Below are 23,176 nucleotides of genomic sequence, written 5' to 3' on the forward strand. Positions count from 1 at the left end.
TCGACTTCAGGAGCAGAACCAGAGACTGATATAGCACATATTTTTAATTGAGGGGTCAGTGACCAGCCTAGCCAATAACTCACATGGAGAGGCCACCTGTAATGTATACAAGGCCTGGTTCGAATGCACAAGAGTTTGACAATGTTAAAGTTTATTCCTTGTTTTATATATATATTTTAAACAACTTAACGCAATACATATATCAAATGACTATTTACTTACACAATTTTACTATGAAGATAACAGTAGGTACTTTACTTTAGTAATAGAGGAAAATATTATTTTTCATTGTTAGAATGAAAACAGAATATTTCCAATAGAATCAAGACAACTTTTTTATTACCATTTACTTAAATGTGTATTTTGCAGTGGCCTTCAGACAGGTTTATTATCATGAAGTTATTTCTGCTACCAATACCAATCTAAGTTTCTTTAGTTAACAATGACTTCTACAACTAGAACTATTTAAACATTTTCAGTTTGGAAGATGTTTTACAAACTCTTTATAATTGACTATAACCACCTTGACTAGCCACCTCATGTTTAAATAAACTTACTAAATTACAATTACCAATGAAAGAAATTTACTCTTTATTTAAGAGAGCATATCTACAATCTTTTTCCTTTAACCTAATTTCACCAATGTGAACTTACAATTTTCATTACTGTAAAGATTTTGTATATATAATTTAGTTTATAAATTAACTATGGGAGATTACACTCAAGTTAAATAAAATTGAAACCATAATAGTTTATGCAAGGAATGTTCTCTTTTTCCCTTACAGGAAGCTAAAAACTTCTTTTCTTTAAGTTATGAAAATTATTAAATTAAAAGCATACTGACGACCAGGTTTTAAAACACATTACACAATTACTTAATTTTTTTAAAATCATAACCCAGGAAAGATCTCTCCATAGTTTTTATGGACTTTCCTTTACTTACTGAAATTTGTTAATAGAGCCACTAATTACCTTATTTTGTTGGAAAGAAATCTTCTGGAAGAAAATAAGGCTCACCAGATTGTGGAGAAGAAAATAATTTATTCTCAATCTTGCAAGAAGGGGCGCAGAGCCAGATATGGCTGTTGCCCCGAACAAAGAAAAATGACACAATTTATACCCCTAAGCCTAGCATGCAAGCTCTTCCTCTGTTTTTCCATAGATTGGATACTTCAGAAGTTACAGCTTATCTGAGATTTAACTTTCCCATGCAAAAGTTTGATTTAACTGCTTCCTCTATCACATTCCAACCATTTTAGTTTTTACCTGCTCCCCCCTTTTTCAAATAAGGAATAGAATTTAGTGCTGAAATGGCACCGACTTAGTTAGCTCCTTCTTGGGCATCCTTCCACTGCCCATAGGACTGGCCTAAACTGGTCTCCACTGCTGTCCAACCCGGGAGTGGGAGACTGAGGCAGCAGGCCGCCAGGTTACATCAACATTTTTCTTATGTGAAAATTAACCTAATCTTTGTGTGTGTTTTTTTTTTTTTTGCAATTTATGGCTGACAAAGGTTTAAACTGGGAGATTACCAGGCAAACTGATTCTTAATTCCCTAGCCTAGTAGATAGGTTTAATCCGCCACACCTAGTCTTGCCTTAAAAGCTCTTGCAAAGAGGAGGCCCTTTCCCAATTGTTTCCATAATCAGATTTCTATGACTTTTTCATCCTGCTTAGTTCAATTTGGGCTTTAAGAATATTTATAAATATATCTGCATATTTAATTTTTAACAATTTGAGCAAATAGGCAGACATGAATAGTTTGACACAACAACATGACTTTAGTTACTTTAAACTTTTCAAAGACTTTTGAAACTCTTCTTAATTTGCACTATGACCATGCAGTTTACCACAAGAATTTTCTTTCTTACTTAATGGATTGTAATAACCAAAATGTTCTCAATGCCTTAGCACCATTTTGTTTTAGAACTTTATATTTTACTTTGAAATTAGCAGAATTTTGGATAAGCAACAAGATTAATTTTATATATATTTACTGAGGCTATTTGAAGCCTCAGGGAGACAGACTGCTTTCTCTCATGAATTGTCACTCTTAGGAACACTGACTGTCAAGGCAGGAGACTTCTCCCCCTCCACCCCCCTTTTTGATTTTGGAGATAATAAAACTCCAGTGGCCATTTAACCTTATTCTATCAGGCAGCAATTTATTTAGTTTACACTTGAATTCATGAGAGAAAGGGTTACTAATACCAGGAGAGGAGACAGTGATGTCCCAGCTCTTCTCAATTATGAAATAACCATAGGCAAAGGCAAAGGGTGAGGTTAGGCTTGAAGTAACCATAAACAAAGGAAAGGTTAGTGTAGAATTTACACTTAAATAATAGTTTCAGGCTAAATTCACCCAGCTATAATCTCAGTTATTGTCTTTCCACTGTTTTATAATATAAATGCATTTATAAATGATTTTAACTCTTAGTTACAGTTTTTATTAATTTTTTTAAAGCCTATTAATTTTATAACACCTTTAAATACCTTTCATTCGACTTATAACATATTAAATGAACTTATTACCTTAATTTTTCCTTTAAAGTAAAAGAATAAATCTCTTGCAGTTAGTTTGAAATAAAAGGCTACTTTTCAGGATTTGATTTCTAGAACATAAATGTTCTTTTAAAAGAGGTAAGGCTCTTCTTTAAACACTGAGGAAATGATGAGGTTAAAGCACAAGAAGCTATTGATAAAAGATTTTCTTTGTATATTGATCTTATTCAATTTTAATCATAAAAATTTCCCTTCCACAAACCTTCTACACTTTCAGTATTCATTCAGGTTCTGTCCCACACTCTACTCTTTCCAATAATCAATCATTTTATCTTAGGACAAAATCATCTTCTGTTTCCTTAACAATAAAAACACACTCCATATATCCCACATACTAAGTTACCAGGCAAACTTCTTACAACATATAATTGCCATTAATACTAAACAAGTTTGTTAAAATAATGAACCTTTCTTCACTTTAAATACTTAGTAGCATGTAATACCAGAAACAGTTTTTTTTGGAAGCAAGTTGGCAGGGGGGATTGGCTGCCAAAAAAGTTTGTTATAAAATTGCCTTTTATTATTATTATTATCAATTCAGTTTTGTTAAATAATGACTTTCTGCAATTAGCCACTTAAATACCTTAAACAATGCTTTGTAAAACTTTTATAATTATTTATATCCTTAAGACAAATTTTACCTTCACAGAACACATTCTCTTACTTAAGGTTACTACAATACCTTCTAAGAACCTGAGCAGAATGCAAACGTATTTTGGCTTTGACACCCTAAGGAGGGAACTTTACTGCATTTATTCTGATTCTGCTTTTCACCTCCTTCACTTCCCCCCTCCCAGGCAGTCGGGTGCATAACAAACAGGAATGCAGCTTATGAATAGAAGGTTGGACTCACTGGAAAGGGGCAAGCCGCTCCCCGATTTCCAGCTTTCAGGCAAAATGGGCAGACAGAACCTACTCAAATTTGGCAACTCTCCCAGGAACCCAGCCGCCCTGACTGGGACATTCCCAACAGACTTGGGTGCTTGGCGCGGACACAGATGGCCTCCAAGCCCCGGCAAAGGGCCAGACCAGAGACAAGACAGCAGAGCATGCACAAACATCTAGACTCCGCAAACATCCAGACTCCTCAGCTTTTGCCCCAGAATCATTTCACCCCCTTGCCAATGGCAAGGGAGGGCTCCAGCTCAGCTGTAATTCTACTTTACATAAGAACACAACTCCAACACTAACATTGAGCTGACACAGACAGAAGCACAAAGGTCACTAATCTGACTCACAAGTTTATATATTTATTTTCACCATGGCTGCCCCCACAGCCATCACAAACCTCAGAACACTTAACATTTGGTATAAAGCGAATTCATTCACAAATTAGCACCATAACAAAAGATTTCAGCTAGACTTTTCCACTGTTTAAACTTTACACCCAGACCAAGCTCCACCAGAAAAGCCGATCCATTTTCCTGTAACCAAGTTTTGTTTCCCTTAATCTAGACCAATTTCCAGGACATTAGGACTTGAACCTATAAATAGCCCTTCCTATTAAAATCAAGACTCCACTCCTTTAGTGGATATAAGACCAGTACCAGATTCTAACATGCAGTTAGACAAACCCAAAACACCAGGGCTTTTCCCCGGTTTCCTCCTTTTCCCAAGCCTAGAGAGAACGGCTTCCCCCCAGCCTTCTGGGGCTACTAGGGTTCTCTCGGGAGGTGATCAGCCTCCCCTTCCTAGCAATTAAAGCTAGGGCCTTCCAGACTGTGCTCACCCGGGGAAAACACCAGGGCTTTTCCCCGGTTTCCTCCTTTTCCCAAGCCTAGAGAGAACGGCTTCCCCGCAGCCTTCTGGGGCTACTAGGGTTCTCTCGGGAGGTGATCAGCCTCCCCTTCCTAGCAATTAAAGCTAGGGCCTTCCAGACTGTGCTCACCCGGGGAGGCTTACCTTCTTCCATGTTCAGAGTTCTTTTTCATTCCCAGAATCTTTCTCTTTAGACCTTCCATTGCCCTCGATTTTTGTCGGGAAGATTCTGGTGGAGCCCACATCTTTTCTGGATTAAATTTAATCCAGGGGCGCCCAGATTTGGGGTTCACCCGAGTCCTCCCGGCTTCCTCGGGGATTTGGAAGGGGCAGCAAAATGCTACCGTCTCTGGCCTTCATCTGTAATCCCACCAGAGTCGCCAAAAATGTTGTGGAATTTAAGAGAAGTTCAATTATTTGAGTATAGAGAGGCCAGGACTCAGCAATGATTTTGAGAAGGAAAAATGGTTTATTGACAGCCGGCCAGACTCGGGAGCTTTCAGTTTGAATCCCGAGTCCCGAACAAGATTTTCAAACGTCTTTTATACAGAGAGGAAAGGCCAAATGGTCCCTTTGTTTCAGTTCTCAATAGGCTTCAATTAGCATATATCTTCCACATCTTAGGTAAGCTTTTAGCATGGACTCCAGACATTCTAGATAAGCCTTTAGCGTATTTGGTTTTTGCATTTCCCCTAAATACTTAAAGTTTATAGCCCTCGCATTGTTAAACATTTCCTGGGACTGGAGCCGCTGCTGGTCCCTAAGAGCAGGACTGCAGCCTCTTACCGTTCCACACCCACAAGTCAAACAACTTAGTTATCTCTGAAGAGACAAAGAGCCTTCCACCCATAGCCCACATCAAGGAAATGTCACTGTTCACATCTTCTGGAGGGACCATCACACTCATCTGTGGCTCCAGTGCTGGGGCTGTCACCACCAGCAACTATGCCATCTGGGTGCAAGAGACCCTCCCAGGCTCCCTGGGGTCTGATAGAGGGCACCAACACTAGGACCCCAGGGATCGCTGCCTGAATTTCTGGGTCCCTGCTTGGGGACAAAGCTGCCCTCACCATCACAGGGGTGCAGCCTGAGGATGAGGCTGAGTATTACTGTTCCCCATGGTACAGCAACCATTTCCACAGCGAAAGATATCAGTGGGGAAGTGAGACTCAAACCCCCTGGCTCAGGCTGGGTTCTTGGTTTGTGGGTACCTCCCTTATCTTGTGTGCAAAGCTGAAAATAAGGTCTAAGGAATGTATCGGAATTGTGAGAAGAATGTGAGTCACTGGGTGGAGAGACAGACTGCTGTAGTCAGTCACTGAGTTGTTCCACAAAACACCCCATTCCTGGTACTCTTCTCTTGTGTTATCCTCTCCCTTGAATGTGGGTTGTAATGTCCTTGCTAACACACAGAATTTGGCTGGAATGAGGGCAAGTCATTTTTTAAGATTGAGTATAACAATGCAGTGGCCTGCCTTGGGTGCTCTCTTTTGATTTCTCTTGCATCACTTGCCCTGGGGGAACTGGCTGCCTTGTCCCAACCTCCCTGTGGAGAATCCACTAGATGGGGAACCATAGCCTGCCCATAGCCATGTGAGTGAGCTAGGAAGCCAAAAACTACCTGCCAACCAAGACTTCAGATTTGTGTAGCTACAGCTGACACCTCACTTGCAATTCAGTGCGATCTCTCAAGTCAGAGGTACCCAGCTAAACCACCCCTTAATTCTTGACCTCAGAAATTATAAATATATATTGTTTTCAATGGGTACTATTTGAGGTCATTTTTTACACAGCATTGGATTAATAAAGATAGGGATTAAAATCCCCAGAGACAGGTTCCTTGGGGAGAGGAAAACTGAGACCTTGATACATGTGGAGCACTCCATTGGGACACCTTAGAGCCTCTGCTTATCAGGGTTACAGGGCTGGATTCCAAGAACCAGGAGTCCTAGGTCAGATGAATCCTTCAGTGTGAGAGTAGGTCTGACTGTGCCCTTGGGGCATGTTTTCCATGATACTTTGGCAGAAGATGAAGTTTCCCTGAGGACTTGCTTAGGAGAAAGAAATAGATTCACTCTATCTTTTTCTTAGGGAAAAGATTTTGAGAACCATTCGACCTGTTGAGTGCTTGGATTAGAATTGATAGAGAAGTAAAAAAAAAAAGGGAGCGGTGATCAGTGAGAAAATAAGGGCTTTGGCACCCAGTTTAATAAAGGTGTAGAGGGAAGAGGAGGTTGTTGTTATGGATGGAGGAGTGGGGTGAGGGGGATGGGGAGTATATGAGGACCTCATTTCTTTTTTTTAATGTAACATTAAAAAAATAAAGAAAAAAATTAGAAACTGATATATAGACAATGCTTTACGTTTTCACCATTTTTAAGGCTCTAAAATACACCAATCCCTCAGGGACACTGGGCTGGTTCTCAGTCTCTTTCCTGGAAGCAAAGCTTCCCTCACTCTCTCAGAGCCCCATCCTTAGGATGAGGTAGAGTCCTACTGCTGGCTGGTTACAGTGTTCCTTGGCACAGGGAGAGACCTAGATGCAGAGATAAACAGAAACTTTCCACTGGCCAAGGCTGGTACAAAATGAACACATGATACAGGGATTCCTTCATCAGACACCCCAGCTGTCAAAGCAGCCCAAGTGTTGACCATCCAAAGAGAGAAAGAGGACAGGAAGGAATCTGACTGAAATACTATTCCAGGGTGAGCTCTAAAGTGAAGGGAAGCTGTGAATAACTTGGAAAGAAGTAGGGTAGGAAAAGCAGAGTTGGATTAGGTTGTAATCCAGAAGGAACAGAATTCAAAAGAGCTGGAGCAGATTAGAGGAAGCATTCCTCAGTGAGATGCTTTCCAGGTAGGAACAAAGGGAAAGAATCCATCTTCTGTGAATTAAGTTCATAATTTGGAGTTACTTTTTAAAGGAATAAAGGCATGGTGCATATATTTTTAAAATATAAAAATTACATTTGGGCATAAGTATACTTGTTCTCACACACATGATATCTATAAATCTATATATCAATATATCTATATCTATATATATATACACATACACATATATACACAACCACATTATTGTTTTTTATGCATTAATTCATATTTGGTCTCAATTTTCCCCAAAATTTATTCCCTTCTACTCCTCCCCCTGTTTTGCTATTTTTACAGTCTATGTTGTATTCTCTTCTCATTTTCTCCCCTCCAGAACCCACTAGGACTCAATCCTGGAGACCCCTGTTGGGGAGAGAGGTTCCCTGTCAATTGCACCACCTCAGTTCCTGGTCTCTCCCATGCCTCACCTTGACTCCTGCCTGTCTCTCTTCTGATGCATCATCATCCTTCCGTGAGACCCATTAGCATGGGGCACTGGCTCACCATGCAGGCACTTGTGTGGTCACTGGCTTGCCATGTGGGCATGCTATCTCTTTCTCCCTTTCACTAGGAGGCCTCAGGGATTGAACCCAGGTCCTCCCATATGTCAGGTGGAAGCCTGATCACTTGAGCCACATCAACTTCCCCAAATATAATTTTAAATTGCCATATTTCTTCCTTTTATAGAATGCTATGGTCATATACACACATTCTCATGTTTTAAAATGTAAATACATATATATATATAGCTGCTTAATACAATTTTGCTTGTAAGCATTGAAAGAAAAGCTACCGAATTTAGCTAAATCTATATTTTGCCAGAAAAAATGATGTGATGATCATCTTGTTAGTAAAACACTTCTAGGTTTTTTATGAATTAAATGATGTTGGAGAAAGTCCTTGCCAAATTTCAATGGACTGAATCATGTTGTCCACAAGGACATTTTATTTATTCATTTGTTTGTTTATTTGTTTATTTATTTATAAATATTTGTTTATTTCTCTCACCCTCTCCCCCCTCATTGTCTGTTCTCCATGTCCATTTGTGCCTCTTGTGTCTGCCTGTTTTCTCTTTAGCCATCTCTGGGAACCAATCCAGGGACATTCTGGGGTTGAGGAGAGTTGCTCAATCTTTTGTACCACCTCAGCTCCATGGTCTGGTATGTCTCTTAATGTTTCTTCACTATGTTTCTCTTTTTGGGTTTCATCATCTTGTTGTGCCAACTCTCCCTTGGACCAGCTCACCATGTGGGCCAGCTTGCCTTTAGCACATTTTAGATTCCTAACCACTCACCCTGCCCCAGCCCCCATGCCTGTCTGCATTTCCAGGTTGACTCTCCCAGCCTGTGCTGTCTCACCTTTCCTCCCTCTTAGCATCCCCAGGAATGCGTGAGAGATATGCTGGTTCCTATAGAAGCCAGGAAGTGCTCTCCTATATTTCCTAAGATATTTCTCAAACCCACACAAATTTTAGGGCTCGGGGTCCACATCCCCTTCCCTGCATCTATGGGTTTTGGTTCAGGGGTGCTACAAGGTCATTTACTTTTCTTCAGGCACATTAAGCAGGTTAGATCCTATAGAAAATCTCTGAATATTCCCTATTGCAACAGAGCATTTTTGAGGAATCTAGATTTTGACCTTCTCACTGCACAGCAAGAGGTACATTTCCTCACATTGTTTTGAGAAGCAGCTACTCACAGTGGTAGTTTGAAATGCAGTGTCAGCCTCACTCATTAGCTTGAACAACCTAAGACACACCCACCTACCAAAGTCTAAAATCAACCTGGTAACATCAGCTAGGGGGAGGGTTTAAAGGGTGAGACCTGCAAATGTAGAGAACCTGAGTAATGCCTTGGGCTTATGCAGATGCCCTGTTTCTTGGAAAGTTTAACCAAAGGGCTCCCTGGGCCCACCATGGCCTTGAGTCTCATGTGTGTTCATAGATCCAACAAAGGGTACTGAGGGACTCCCCACACTAAGAATTTCCTCTGGGTTTTGCAATCTACAAATTTTCACCTGAAAGCCATTATAAATTATGACCTAATTAAAAGAAAGAAACTTGTGTCAGCTGATTTTTTTATGACTCTATATCTGCTGGTTCTTACCAGGTACTAAATAGGTTTGAGAGAGGATCTAAAACAGGGTTTGTTTGTGTTTTTTTTTTTTTTGTCTTTATTTATTTTTTTAATATTACATTAAAAAAATGAGGTTCCCACATGCCCCCCACCACCATCACCCCACTCCTCCCCCCATAACAACAATCTCTCCATCATCATGAGACATTCATTGCATTTGGTGAATACATCTCAGAGCACCCCTGCACCTCATGGTCAATGATCCACATCATAGGCCACACTCTACCACATTCCACCCAGTGGGCCATGGGGGGACATAAAATGTTCAGTATCAGTCCCTACAGCATCACCCAGAACAACTCCAAGTCCTGAAAATGCCTCCACATCTCATCTCTTCCTCCCATTCCCTACCCCCAGCAGCCACCACAGCCACTTTCTCCACACCAATGCCACATTTTCTTAGACTACTAATCACAATAGTTCACGAAAAGATTATCAGTAAGTCCACTGTAATCCAAACTCTATTCCTCCATCCTGTGGACCTTGGAATGGTTGTGTCCACTCCACATATGTAACAAGAGGGGGCTTAGATTCCACATGGATGCTGGACGCAATCCTCCTGCTTTCAGTTGTAGGCACTCTAGACTCCATGGTGTGGTGGTTGACATTCTTCAACTCCATGTTAGCTGAGTGGGGTAAGTCCAATAAACCGGAGTTTAGGAGGTGAAGTCTGTTGAGGCTCGGGGCCTGGCTATCACATGGTCAGTCCAGAGATTCAGGTCTCCTGGGTATATATTAAACCCCAGCACCAACTACAGTTCTGGTAAAAGTAACAGGGGAGGCTTGTGAACAAAGATCACATCTGAGTCCAGCTCATTCACACAGAAACACAAACTCCAAAGTAGGGCCAAATGACTGAACTCCATCTGTCATGACCATAGAACCTGTGGGTCTCTGTAGCCCTCAGAAGAATCAATACCTGGGGTTACATCTACTTTATCTGTCTCTGGGACTCTGCTGAGGTGTGCATAAGGGCAACTCCTCTGATAACCTCCCAGCTTTTTTGGAGACTCATAGTCATATAAACTCATTTGTCCTTTCCATTTCACCATTGATTCATGTCAAAAGGCATTTTTAACTCCTGGTATTATATGTAGACTGAGCTATTCTGCTGGTCCTAGTTGACCCTTTTATTCAAAGTCATTTTCTAGTTACATGATCAGCTGGTACTTGATGGTAATCCCTTGGTGCCAGGGAGGCTCATCCCCATGAGTCATGTCCCACGTTGGGGTGAAGGCAATGCATTTACATGCTGAATTTGGCTTCCAGACTGGCCACATTTGAGCAACATGGAGGCTCTCAGGAGGGAACTCTTAGAAAGCCTACAGCTCTAGGCCTTGTTCTTATTTCAGGTGCACAGGCTCACAAGCATAGTCATTAGTATCACGGGCTCATTGTTGGACTGTCCTTTTTTTTTTCGGTCTTTGCTGTAAAGCAGGTTTTCTTAACCAGAGATCCAAGGGTTTGAATTAAAATGAAAAAAGAAACATTATTCATGTGGGAACATTGTGTGAATGTTAGATATTTATTAAATAATATATAGTTTAGTGTGGGCTTATTCAGCAGTCCATGTTCTTCACCTGACTGTCAAAGGGATCTGTTGAACGAAAAAGATTAATAACCCCTAATCCAAAGGGTGAATCAGGAACACCTATGTGTGGAAGGTGCCCATGTGGAGGTGTTGCTGAGGGTGGGTGTGATGTTGGAGGAAAGAAACCTAAGCAATAAGAGGGTATCTAACTTGGGATTTGCAGAAAAGGAAGGAGGTACACAGCAGTGAGTTAAATGGAGGTTAAAGAACAGAATGATCAAATGAGAGGTAAGATTATAGGTCAAAGAAGAGTCATTGATTCACCCATTGAATGTGCAAGATGGATTTGGTTTACACATTGATTCTGGAAATAAGAAAGGGTTCCAGGAGAAACTCATTGAGCTAAGACTGGAGAGATGGTGAGGCATGTAAGGGGCAGATTATTAAGTGCATTCCTAAAAGAGTAAGTAGAGGCAATGCAGGTCTCTGAGTGTGTGGAGGGAGGGTGAAAGGACCACCATGATGTTCCTTCAATAACTGTACAGCTTCATCATGGAGGCTGACTGCGAGTAAAGTGGGGTGGGACCTGGGGCAGGTAGAGGAGTTGGGGACTGTAACATAAAACCAGGCAAGAGAATGGTGGCTGGTTCTAGCTTAGAGTAGAGATGTTTATAATGAGCAGATGCAAAGTCTTTTGGTTGAAAAATACATAGGTATTGAGCATTGCTCAGGTATTGTCCATTGAGTCTGTTCATGCCTTAAGGATGTCTGCATGTCTGACTGGGAATATAGATGGAAGATTGCAGTCAAAATCAAAGAACACTGAAATTGCTTTCATCTATGTTATACCAAAGATTGGGGAAGATGGATAATTGCATTTATTTATTTTCCACTCACTCATTTATTTTCCAATTCACAAACCTACTGAGCAACTATATTCTCTTGGTATTTGGCAGAGTTTTAGGGCTGCAAAGAGGAAACAAAATTGTTAAGATCATTCCCATCCTTTGGACTTTAGTTTGACTCACTGTGAGAGATACTGAGGTATTGTAGTTTCCATGAATTATTCATATGGAAAAATTAAGCACTTACAGGAATATGGTATTGATGGGGGCTATGGGTGGGAGACTCTTTGTCTCTTCAGAGACAACCTTAACCTAAACTGTCTGTCCTAACTTGTGGGTGTGAAATGGTAAGAGGCTGCAGTCTTGCCCTTGGTGACTATGGCAACGACTCCAATCCCAGGAAAACAGTTAAACAATGTGAAGTCTATAAACTTTAAATATTCAGGGAAAATGCAAACTGAATGTGCTAAAAGCTTATCTAGAATGTATGAAGTCCATGCTAAAAGCTTACCTAGGATGTGGAAGATATATGCTAATTCAAGGCTATTGAGAACTGAAACAAAAGAACCATTTGACCTTTCCTCTCTGTATAAAAGGGACTCAAAAATCTTATTTGGGGCTCGGGTTGAAACAAAAAGCTCCTGAGTCTGGCCAGCCATCAATAAACTGTTTTTCCTTCTCAAAATCATTCCTGAGTCCTGGTCTTTCTATATGAAAATAATTAAACCTCTCTCAAATTTTACATTTTTTGGGACTTGTCTGGGATTGCAAAGGTCAGAGAAGGTAACATTTTGCTGCCCCTTCCAAATCCCCAAAGAAGCTGGGAGGACTCGGGTGAACCCCAAATCTGGGCACCCCTGGATTAAGTTGAATCCAGAAAAAATGTGGGCTCCACCAGAATCTTTCCAATGAAAATCGAGGGCAATGGAAGGTCTGAAGAGAAAGATTCTGGGAACGAAAAAGAACTCTGAACATGGAAGAAAGTAAGACTCCCCGAGTGAGCACAGTCTGAAGAACCCTAGCTTTAATTGCTAAGGAGGAAGGCTGATCACCTCCCAAAGAGAACCCTAGTAGGCCCCAAAAATTGGGGGGAAGCTGTTCTCTCTAGGTCTGGAAAAAGGAGAAAAAACAAGAAAGAGCCTGGTGTTTTGGGTTTGTCTAATTGCATGTTCGAATCTGCTACTGGTCTTATATCCACTGAAGGAGTGGAGGCATGGTTATAATAAGAAGGGCTGTTTATAGATTTGAGTCCTAATGTCCTGGAAATTGGTCTGGATTTTTAAAAACTTGGTTACAGGAAAATAGATTGGTTTTTCTAGTTAAGCTTGGACTGGGTGTAAAGTTAAACAGTGAAAAGGGTCTAACTGGAATCTTTTGTTATGGTGCTGAATTATGAATGAATTGTCTTTACACTAGATGTTAATATTAAGTGTTCTTTCTAAGATTTGTGATGGCTGTGGGGGCAGCCATGCTAAAATATATATATATGAAACTTGTGGGTCAGATTAGTGACCTTTATGCTCCTGTCTGTGACAGCTCAATGCTGGTGTTGGAGTTGTGTGGTTATGTAAAGTAGTGGAATTTAACTGAGCTGGAACCCTACCTTGCCATTGTCAAGGGGGTGAATTGATTATGAGGCAAACCTGAGGATTCTGGATGTTTGTGGAGTCTGGATGTTTGCGGAGTCTGGATGTTTGTGCATGCTCTGCTACCTCATCTCTGGTCTGCCCCTTTGCCGGGACTTGAAGGCCATCTGTGTCAGCACCACACACCCGGGTTTGTTAGGGTTGCCCCAGTCAGGGTGGCTGGGTCCCTGGGAGGGGTGCCAATTTTGAGTAAGTTCTGTTTGCCCTTTTTGGCAGAAAGCTGGAAAGGCGGGAGTGGCTTGCCCCTTTCCAGTGAGTCCACACCTTCTATTCACAAGCTGCATTCCCATTTGATTGTTGTGTACCAGACTGCCTGGAAGGGGGGGAAGTGAAGGGGATGAAAAGTGGAATCAAAATAAATGCAGGGAAGTTCCCTCCCTAGGGTGTTAAGGCCAAAATACATTTGCATTCTGCCCAGGTTCTTTACTTTTCTAAATAGCTCTCTGTGTAAGATTGTAGAAATACTTTGGAATGTTTTAGAACTGTAAACCCATTTGAAGAAAGGAGGCTATCACTTGAAACAATAGACCTCTAATCACTTGATAGCCTTTTCAGTGGTCTGGCTGGGAACTTCAGGGTTGTGAGACTACCGAGGAAAAAGAAAAAAAGAGAATGAAATGCCACTTTGAAATCTATGTTTGACTTTTTCAGTTAGTAGTGCCTAAGAATTCATGGTAAAAAGGTAAAAACGTAGTTTAAAGTGAATCTTTAAATGCCAATACTCTCTTGCTGGTGAGTTAAATGCATAACTTGCAGATGAGAATTTGTTCCATTATTAAGAAAAAGCATGACTTCACAAAATTTTTACTAATAAAATTCTTGTAGCTTAATTAATAAAGGTATCCAATTCACCCTAAGGTTAAAACTTAATGAAAACTGTAACTAAAAGTTAAAATCAGTTATAGATGCATTTGTATTATAAAACAGTAGAAAAACAATAACTAAAATTATAACTGAGTGAATTTAGCCTGAAACTATTATTGTAAGTGTAAATTCTAAACTAACCTTTCCTTTTTATGGTTACTTCAAAGCTAACCTCACCCCTTGCCTTTCCTATGGTTATTTCATAATAGCTTCTGCCCCTGCAGTCCAGAGAAGAGCTGAGATGTCCCTTTCTCCTGTCCTGCTATTAGCAACCCTGCTTTCTCTCATGAATCCAAGTGTAAACTAAATTGTTCCCTGATGGAATTCTTAGCCCATAAAGTTAAAAGGCCCCTGGAGTTTTATTATCTCCAAGGACTGGGAGGAATAAAGGAAGTCTCCTGTTTAACAGTCAGTGTTCCTAAGAATAGCAATTCATGAGAGAAACCAGTCTGTCTCCCTGAGGCTTCAAGAATTATTCTTGTTGCTCATCCAAAATTCTGCTAAATTCAAGGTAAAATATAAAGTTCTAAAACAAAAAAGAATTGTGTTAAAACATTGGGAACATTTTGGTTACAATCCATATAGTTAAGAAACAAAATTCTTGTGTAAAACAGCATCGTCATAGTATAGAACTACACAGTCATAGTACAAATTAAGAAAAGTTTCAAGAGTCTTTGAAATGTTTTGCAGTCACCCTTATTTTGTAAAAAAAAAATGGAAGTTTTAAGTAACTAAAGTTGTGTTTTTATGTCAAACTATCCATGTCTGCCTATTTGCTCAAATTGTTGAGGTTAAATATGCAGTTATGTAAGTAATATATATTTCTGGAACCCAAATTAAGCTAAACAGTATATAAAATAATGCAAATTATAAGTAACATCAATGAGTTGTTTTTCTGTGTCTAACTTTATTTGTGTGTTCCCATTTGCTCGGTGTATGTCTTCATACATCAAGATGATAATATCAAATTAATAAGTGAAAATTCCTAAAAGAGCTCCATTCAAATTGTTAAAAATTAAATATGCAGTTATATATGTCAATAAATATTCTTTGAGCCCAAATTAGACTAAGCAGGATGAAAAGGTCATATAGAAATCTAATTATAGTAAGTATTGGGAAAGGTCCTCTTCTTTCCAAGAGTTTTGAGGGCAGGACTAGGTGTGGCATATTAAACCTATCTACTAAGCTGGGGAATTAAGAATCAGTTTGCCCTGTAATTTCCCAATTTAAACCTTTTGTCAGCCATAAAATACAAGTATTTAGTGGCTCTGTTGACAAATTTCAATAAGTGTATAAAGCCCATAAAAACTATGGAGAAAACTCTCCTGGATTATGATTAAACAAATTAAGTAATTGTGGAATGTGTTTTGAAACCTGGTAGTTGGTACGCTTTAAAAAAAAATTCATTTTCATAACTTAAAAAAAAAGTTTTAGCTTCCTGTAAAGAAAAAAAGAGAACATTCCTTGCATAAACTATAATGGTTTTGATTTTATTTAGCTTCAGTGTAATCTCCCTTAGTTTATAAAATGCCCATTAAATAAATTAACATTATATGTACAAAATCTATAGAGTAATAAAATTGTAAGTTCACATTAACAAAATTAAGTTAAAGAAGAAAGATTGTAGATATGCTCTCTTTAATAAATGAAGTAAATTTCTCTGGTTAGTAATTGTAAATTTTTTTTTTATTTTTTAATTTTATTTTTTTAATTATTCATTTTTTTAAAAATATTACATTAAAAAAATATGAGGTCCCATTCAACCCCACTGCCCCCACCCCACCACTCCCCCCACAGCAACACTCTCTCCCATAATAATGACACATCCATTGCATTTGGTAAGTACATCTCTGGGCATCGCTGCACCTCATGGTAAATGGTCCACATCATAGACCATACTCTCCCAATGCCACATTTTCTCTGTGGACCTTGGATTGGTTGTGTCCATTGCACATCTATGTCAAGTGGGGGCTTAGATTCCACATGGATACTGGATGCAATCCTCCTGCTTTCAGGTGTAGGCCCTCTAGTCTCCATAGTGTGGTGGCTGACATTCTTCAACACCATGTAAGCTGAGTGGGGTAAGTCCAATAAATCAGAGTGTAGGAGTTGAAGTCTGTTGAGGCTCAGGGCCTGGCTATCATATTGTCAGTCCAGAGATTCAAATCCCCTAGATATATCATAAACCCCAGCACCAACTACAATTCCAGTAAAGTAGCATGAAAGTCTTGTGAAAAGAGATCCCATCTGAGTCCAGTTCCATCATGCAGAAACACCAGCTCCAAAGAAGGGCCAACTGACATGGCAGTGAAACCCATCTGCCATGACCATAGAACCCGTGGATTTCTTTAGCCCTCAAAAGAACCAATACCTGGGGTTGTATCTACATTATCTGTCTCTGAGACTCTGCTCAGGTGTGCATAAGGGCAATCCTTCTGGCAACCTCCAGATTCTTTTTTAGAGACTCATAGCCATATAAACTCATTTCTCCTTTCCATTTTCCCCTTACATCAGGTCAAACAGCATTTTAAACTCCTGTAATTATATGTAAACAGGGATATTCTGCTGGTCGGTGTTGAACCTTTAATTCAAGGTCATTTTCTAGTTGCATCATCAACTGGTATTTGGTAGTGATCCCTCGGTGCCAGGGAGGCTCATTCCTGGGTGTCATGTCCCACGCTGGGGGGAATGCATTGCATTTACATGCAGAGTTTGGCTTTGAGACTGGCCACATTTGAGTAACATGGAGGCTGTCAGGAGGGAACTCCTACGCACAGTGTTGCTCTAGGCCTTGTTCTTATTTCAGGCGTATAGGCTCACAAGCATAGTCATTAGTATCAGGGGCTCACTGTCAGACCCACATTCCTTCCTGGTCCTTACCGTTGCACCTGGGGGACTGCCGCAGCTCCCCTAGGGACCACAACAGAGAACCTCTGGCCAGGAACCCAGTACCACCCCCCAGCTGTTGTTTTTAATTGTTTCCACTATGAGTATATCCAAACATTACCATGCACCCTGGACATATGCCCTGTATAATTCCCTGTCAACAATATATCGCCTGTCAATAATATCCCATACCAGTATTCCTCCGCTGCCATTGTTGAACTACTCTGTGATCCAAAACTTCCTGAAAAGTGAAGCCCAGTATAATGGCAGGTTCCCTTACTAGTAAAATGGAATATAGTGATGAGTTTAAAGGTTAGATCTAGAATACGTACTGATTTGGAAAAATTCTACATCCTATCTTTTTCTTTTCTTTTTTCCTAATTATTGAGCTTCTCTTCACAAGAGCCTTAGATAACAGTAATTCATATATACAATATACAGTACTCCCACACATCCACCACAAAACCTTTTCCCTTCCACAGTGATAATCTTATAACTTATTCATATCATATTTACTTAAACCGATGTATAGACTCTGAGACAATAGCTTTCAAACAAGGTGACATCTGTGCTTACATTGTGGTCCATACTTTAGGATATACAGTTTTCTAAATTTTTAGTTATCCTCTGTTTTACATTATGGTTTACATTATTAGTCTGTCATCCCCTATATGTTTTTGGTGTAATATTACATGTTTTATATCCATCCTTGTGTACTCTCGTGAAACTCCTCTCTTACCCCCACATTTACCTGGTTCCATCCATTCAACATCCATTTTCCCCTCCCCTTGGGGCCCACAGCGACAGCCAATCTCCATTTCCCAAGGAGCCACATCCAGAGATACTTGCAACAGTGTTCAGGGCCAGACTTGCTCAACTGCCCTAATGCCCTGGGAGCCACCCTTTCTCTTGAGAGATACAGTTCACTCTTTTTGTTGGCATTAGTCCTCCCCAGGATGTGGGTCTACCCCCACTCTCACTATTTGGGTCTCTACCCAATGGTACAACCCACCCTGGCAAAATGAGAATTCAGACATTCCCCAGGAGTCTGTCCCATGTCAGACCATCCCCTCTGAGCATCCTCAACAGGTAACCCTTCTAATTATATTTTGATACGGTTTTCTCAGCATTTTACTCTCAACCAACACCTGACACTCTCCTATGTTCGTATGTTGTCCCTCCCTCCCCCCAATTTTTTGGGCAATATTACCCATCCGCCTATCCCGAGCCCAACTCAAACCTGCAAAGCCCCACCCAAAGGCAACTCCTTGCCCCCAGTTTATTTCTTCTTTGTGCTCATACTTACCGCCAGCTCATCATAGATGCCACCCTGCAGCTGTCAGCTCACATCCTTCCTCCACCCCCCAATTTCCTGTAAGCCTATTTTCCAGTCTCTAGCTCTCTGAGGCAGCTTGTTTATTTCATATCATTGAGGTCATGTAGTATTTTCCTTCAATGCCTGGGTTGCTTCACTCAACATAAAGTTCTCAAGATTCATCCATGTTATCATGTGTGTTTGTAGGGTATTTGTTCTTACAGCCGAGTAGTATTCCATTGTATGTATATACCACATTTTTTTGATCCACTCATCTGTCGATGGACATTTGGGTTGATTCCAACTTTTGGCGATAGTGAACTATGCTGCTATGAACATTGGTGTACATATATTGGTTTGTGTACTTGATTTCAGTTCTGCTGGGTATATATCCAGCAGTGGTATTGCTGGGTCATATGGCAAATCCATGGTTAGTTTTTTGAGAAACTGCCAAACTGTCCTCCAGAATGGTTGGATCCTTCTGCATTCCCACCAGCAGAGGATGAGTGTTTCCATTTCTTCACATCCTCTCCAGCATTTGTATTCTTCTGTTTTTTTCATAGCTGCCAATCTTATGGGAGTAAGATGGTATCTCATTGTAGTTTTGATTTGCATTTCCCTGATAGCTAGAGATTTGGAGCAGTTTTTCATGTGCATTTTAGCCATTTGTATTTCTTCTTTGGAGAAGTGTCTGTTTAAATCTTTTTCCCATTTTTTAAATGGGTTGTTTATCTTTTTTATTTTTAAGATATATGAGTTCTTTATATATGCAAGTTATGAGCCTATTATCAGATACATGGTTGCCAAATATTTTCTCCCATTGTGTGGGGTCCCTTTTTACTTTCTTGACAAACTCCTTTGAGGTGCAGAAGTCCCTAAATTTGAGGAAGTCCCATTTATCTATTTGTTCTTTTGCTGCTCGTGCTTTTGGTGTGATGTTCATGAAGCCATTTCCTATTACAAGGTACTGTAGATGTTTCCCTACACTGCTTTCCAAGGTCTTTATGGTCTTGGTTCTTATATTTAGGTCTTTGATCCATCCTGAGTTAATCTTTGTATAAGGTGTGAGATGGTAATCCTCTTTCATTCTTCTACATATGGATATCCAGTTCTCCAGGCACCATTTGTTGAATAGGCCATTCTCTCCCAGTAGAGAGGGTTTGGTGGCTTTATCGAATATTATATGGCTATATATATGATGTTCTATATCAGAACTTTCAATTCAATTCCATTGGTCTGTGTGTCTATCCTTATGCCAATACCATGCTCTTTTCACTACTGTAGCTGTGTACTATATTTTGAAGTCAGATAGTGTGATTCCTCCAATTTCATTTTTCTTTTTCAATATGTCCTTGGCTATTTGGGGCCTCTCCTTTCCAAATAAATTTCATAGTTAGTTTTTCTAGTTCCTTAAAAAAGGCTGTGTTGATTTTTATTGTGATTGCATTGAATGCGTAGATCAGTTTTGGTGGGATAGGCATCTTAATAATATTTAGTCTTCCTATCCATGAATAAGGAATATTCTTCCATTTATTTAGGTCTTCTTTGATTTCCTTGAACAGTCTTGTATAGTTCTCAGTGTATAAGTTTTTTACATCTTTAGTTAAATTTATTCCTAAATATTTGATTTTTATATTTACTATTGTAAATGGTATTTGTTTCTTGTTTTCCTCCTGATCTTGCTCATTATTGGTGTACAGAAGTGCTACTGATTTTTGCACATTGATCTTATAACCTGCAACTTTACTAAATTCATTTATGAGTTCTAAAAGCTTTGTTGTAGATCTCTCAGGGTTTTCAATGTATAGGATCATGTCATCTGCAAATAATGAAATTTTGACTTCTTCCTTTCCAACTTGAATGCCTTTTATATCTGGTTCTTGCCTCCGTGCTCAAGGAAGTACTTCTAAGACAATGTTAAATAAAAGGGGAGACAATGGGCATCCTTGTCTTGTTCCTGAATTTAGAGGGAAGGATTTTAGGATTTCTCCATTGTAAACAATGTTGGCTATAGGTTTTTCATATATACTTTTTATCATGTTCAAAAAATGTTCTTGTATTCCCATCTTTTGGTGTGTTTATATCAAGAAAGTGTGCTGTATTTTGTCAAATGCTTTTTCTGCATCTATAGATATAATCATGTGATTCTTCCCTTCAATCTGTTTATATGGTGTATTACATTGATTGATTTTCTTACGTTGAACCATCCTTGCATACTTGGAATGAATCCCCCTTGGTCGTGGTGTATAATTCTTTTACTGTGTTGTTGAATATGATTAGCAAGTATTTTGTCAAGTATTTTTGTGTCTAGGTTCATTAGAGAAATTGATCTGTAATTTTCCTTTCATGTGGTGTATTTGTTTGGTTTTGGTACAAGGGTAATGTTGGCATCATAGAAGGAGTTCGGCAATGTTCCTTCTGTTTCGATTTTTTAGAATAGTTTCAGCAGGATTGGTGTCAGTTCTTTCCAGAATGTTTTGTAGAATTCCCCTGTGAAGCCGTCTGGCCCTGGGCTCTTCTTAGTTGTGAGATTTTTAATGACTGATTTTATCTCTTTGCTTGTGATTGGTTTGTTAAGATTCTTCTTTCATCAATATGGGCTGCTTATGTGTTTCTAGGAATTTGTCCACTTCCTCTGAATTGTCATTTTTGTTGGAATATAGTTTTTCAAAGTATCCTCTTATGATAGTCTTTATTTCTGTGTGGTCAGTGGTAATATCTCCTTTCTCATTTCTTATTTTGTGTATTTGCATCTTCTCTCTTATTTTCTTTGTTAGTCTCGCTAAAGGTTTGTCAATTTTATTGATCTTCTCAAAAAACCAGCTCTTGGTCTTGTTTATCTTTTCAATTGCTTTCTTATTTTCTATTTCTTTTAGTTCTGCTCTTATCTTTGTTATTTCCTTCCTTCTTCTTCATGTTGGATTACTTTTTTGTTTTCTTCTAATTGCTCCAAATGTGCAGTTAGTTCTTCAATTTTTCCTCTTTCTTCTTTTTTGTTATGTGTATTTATATATATATGTATTTATGGCTATAAATTTCCATCTCAGTACTGCTTTTGCTGCATCCCATAAATTTTCATATGTTGTGTTATCATTATCATTTGTTTCAAGGTAGTCATTGATTTCTTTTGAGATTTCATTTTGACCCACTGTTTTTCTAAGATTGTCCTGTTTAATTTCCAAAACATTGTGTGAAATCTGGGGCTCTGACCCTTGCAAATTTCCAGCTTCACTCCACTCTGGTCAGAGATATTATTTTGTATGATTTTGACCTTTCTGAATTCAATAAGCTTTTCTTTGTGGCCTAGCATATGGTCTATCTTGGAGAATGATCCATGTGCACTTGAGAAAAATGTATATCCTGCTGTGTTTGGGTGTAATGATCTATATATGTCTTTTAGATCCAGCTCCTCTAATATACTGTTCAAATGTTTTGTTTTTTTAGTGCATCTCTTTTGAGAAGTTCTCTCCAGAGTTGATAGTGGTGTATTAAATTCCCCCACTATAATTGTAGATGCATCTTTTCTTTCACTTAGTTTTTCCAGCATTTGCCTCATGTATTTAGAGGCGCCCTTGTTAGGAGCATAAATATTTATGGTTCTTTGATCTTCTTGACATATTGTCCCTTTCACTAAAATGTAGTGTCTTCTTTGTCTCTCGCAATTGTTTCACATTTAAAGTCTATTTTGTCTGATATTAATATAGCTACTCCTGCCTTTTTTTGGTTATTGTTTGCTTGTATGATTGTTTTCCAACCATTCACTTTCAACCTCCATGAGTCTCTGGGTCTAAGATGTGTCTCTTGTAGACAGCATATGGAAGGGTCATATTTCCTTATCCAATGTCCCAGTCTGAATCTTCTGATAGGTGAGTTTAATCCGTTGACATTCAGTGTTATTACTTTCAAGGAATTATTTGTGTTAGCCATATTTTGATTGGACTTGTGTTTGTCATATTTTGTTTGCTTTTTTTTTTCCTTCTCTTTTTGTCTTTTTTGTTGCTCTTACACTCTCCTTCAACTCTGCCTGTCCTGTTTTTTCCTTTCTTCCTGGAGAAGTCCCTTTAGAATTTCTTGAAGGGAGGTTTCTTGTTGGCGTACTCTTTCAGTGTCTGTTTATCTGTGAATATTTTGAACTCTGCATCATTTTTGAATGCTAGTTTAGCTGGATAGAGTATTCTTGGTTGGAAAATTTTTTCTTTTAGTACCTTGACTATATCATACCACTGCCTTCTTGCCCCATGGTTTCAGATGAGAAATCAGCACTTAATCTTATGGAGCTTCCCATGTATGTGGTGGTTTTCTTTTCTCTTGCTGCTTTTAGAATTTTCTCTTTGTCTTGAGCATTGGATAATTTGAAAAGTATATGTTTGGGGTGGGCCTGTTGGGGTTTATGATGTATGGGGTGTGTTTTGCTTCTTGGATATGTACATCTGTCTCTTTCATTAGATTTGGGAAGTTTTCAGCCATTATTTCCTGCAACACTCCTTCTGATCCCTTTTCCTTCTCTTCTCCTTCTGGGATGCCTATAATATGTATGTTTGTGCATTTTGCCTTGTCATTCAGGTCCCTAAGTCCTAGCTCGATTTTTTCTATCTTTTTATCAATCAATTTTACTATCTATTTGATTTCTGATGTACTCTCTTCCACATCGCTAATTCTCTGCTCTTCCTCTTCTAATCTGCTTCTATTTGCTGTGAGTGTATTTTTGATTTCTTGAACTGTGGTGTTCATTCTCATCATATCTGTTATCTTTTTGCATATGT

This window comes from Dasypus novemcinctus, chromosome 19 (assembly GCF_030445035.2).
Source record: "Dasypus novemcinctus isolate mDasNov1 chromosome 19, mDasNov1.1.hap2, whole genome shotgun sequence".
Lineage (NCBI taxonomy): Eukaryota > Metazoa > Chordata > Mammalia > Cingulata > Dasypodidae > Dasypus > Dasypus novemcinctus.